We start from the raw sequence: 2,709 nt of genomic DNA, 5'->3' as shown, positions 1-2,709 counted from the left end.
ACCAATTTTTAACGCCTTTATTGTATAATATTATTAGGATGCAATCTAGTTTAAAAAATTATCAAATGTTACACTGTCACTGTCGAATATATTTTTTAGGGTACAGTATGGGGGGGGGGCATTATCCTAATTATGCACTAATACTCCTCCCATTTTGTGCTTAATTGGTGTAATCCACAATTTGACTTTCTCAATTAACAAGATTTCTTTTAATTAAGAATTCATTTTTATAATTAAAACCGTGTTGGTTTGTGGTTTGGCTGAAGTAAAATGAGAAAAAAAATCCCTATGATTAATTAATTCTAAGCCAAATGTTTTCATCATGCTCATGTCAACAAATCCTATATATAATAACAATGATAATAAATCATTCCTGTGATGAACAGCCAAACTAATACTTTGAAAATGAGATCATCAGAAGCCGACATGTTAAGGGTCCATCATGTCCAAATTGCTAGCTTTAACTAGTTTTCTAACGTGTGGTTAGAAAACAAAATAAGAATAATCAAACATATACTCAAGCAATTGAAAAAAAACAAAAACCTTGGAAATGTTCTTAAACAATCTCCAAACAGCTGTTGTTTTACGCAATGTGTTTGAGGTTTTTTTTTTAGCTTTGATTAACCGCAAATTAAGCTCAAAACATGGTCTATGCTTTCACAAAAATTCTCAATGCTTACACAAGGAAGGACATGCATATAAAGAAAAACAATTAGGTTTTGTTTAGTTGGTTTGTTTCTCACAATAACAGCGTATGGATACAAAAGAGACATAAATATATTTAGTTATATAAAATAAATATATCTTTAAAATAATCTTAGAGTGAATTTCTATGTTTTTGAAATATAAAATATATAAAAATCATTTTTTAATCCTATTATATTTATTTTTTTGTCCCGAAACAGTAATCAAAACTATCTTATTCTATCCGTGACGAAGAAGCCACAAGAATCACAACAATATATATTAATTTTCTAGCCAACCTCCACGCTTTAAAAAAGGATGGTGTGCATGAAAAAGTGTGATGGCAACCCAATGTTTTTATTGATGACAATTGGAGTGCCATTCATTATATTGACATTTCATTGGAGTGGACTATTGTACCTATCTCTTCATATGATATTCTTTTGAGAAATCAAAAATGTATACGGCAGATGGATTTGATTACAGATTCAAGGAAGAAGAGACAATATAGAGTCGTGGTATCAAACAAATTGGTCAGTTTCATGGGCTTAGTGTGGATAATTCATTGAATAATTTGGACAAACATCATTGTATTTTGATATCATTTGTCATACATGCATAAGATTACAATCAAGACAGATGAGTATACCTATGTGAATAAGTGTATGGAAGATGACAAAAGACACCATGTAGCTCATTAACAGTGCTCATGATTTATGTTAAAGAATGGATTAATGTCATTTTTTTCAGCATAAAACAACGATTATATTCTTATCGAGCGGAAAAGAACAAGAAGATATTTGGGAGAAGTTTTTCCAAAGTATACTAATCGATATATGTATTGTGTTTTTTACTTAGTAATATGTCTGATTCGACCTTACTCAAGATCTAGATAACTTAAAAATTAACCCTAGCTAGGTTTTATAATAAATAAATAAAATTAACCTGATCTAATTTGATTAAAATCTTGATACTCGTGACCCCGAGTCTCTAGGATTGATTTAATAACTATGGAATTTTATTGTGTTGGATTAGAAACTCCGAACCTTGTTTGTGAATTCTATCTTCCCCCCTCGTATGCCATGTCCACCCGAGGCCATTATGATGTTTCAACTGCGCCAGTAAACAAACCCTAGACAAGGAAATTATATTTTTCTTGGGAAACAAACCTGACAGAGGAATCATTACGTTTCCTAATAATAAAAAAAATGGTGTCCAACATTTGATTGGATTCCTAGGCCAAGATTATACCTTTTAAAATTGGCAAGTTCATTTAGCCCTAGAAAAAGGATTAGCAATATTAATCTAATTTGCACAGGGATAATCCTGATCAGAACCCAGGCAATAAACAATGTCTGTATAGGGATGGATGGACTGTCCAAAGTCCAAACCACAGCTTTTAATTAATTAATTAATTAATTGGCATGATTAATAAGGAAACCAAGTATTATTAGTAAGGGTAATTAAGAGGAGAGTAGTGGGAATCGGATTCATGTGTTTTAGGGGAGGGGCATGCATGCCGGTCATAAAGGGACAGATGGTCCTAGTCTTGTGGAGGGACCCACTAACAAGGCCTTCAGAGATCCTACAAACAAAATCAAAATAAAAATCAATCTCCTATTATTTTTGTGATGTCCTTGTCACTTTCTCCTTATTAAATGCTGGCTTTGGATTTTTTGAAGGTGTTTAGGTGGACCCCTTGAAAAGCTCTTGTCTCTGAAATCGAAGAAAATTTTTATAGAATTGGTCCATTAATTAGTTGGAAAATCTTGAAGGTTTGGTATGGAGCAGAAATGCCTGAATGCTATTGAAGATGACTTGGAAACAACTTGGAGAATAGGGACCTCCTCTCATGGAGATGGAGGCAGAGAGACTATTATTGCTTGCTGCCATGTATTATTCCCAAGTGAGGGAGACCATTATTGGAGTTCATTCCAATGTGATTTTAATATATTTCCTTTGGGATTTGTCCCTTGAAAATCCCATTATTTCTTTTCTTTTTTCTTTTTTTTTCTTGTTTTTTTT

Source organism: Populus euphratica, unplaced genomic scaffold (genome assembly GCF_000495115.2).
Source record: "Populus euphratica unplaced genomic scaffold, PopEup_1.0 scaffold95.1, whole genome shotgun sequence".
In the NCBI taxonomy this organism is placed as follows: domain Eukaryota; kingdom Viridiplantae; phylum Streptophyta; class Magnoliopsida; order Malpighiales; family Salicaceae; genus Populus; species Populus euphratica.
This window is presented reverse-complemented; position numbering follows the sequence as displayed.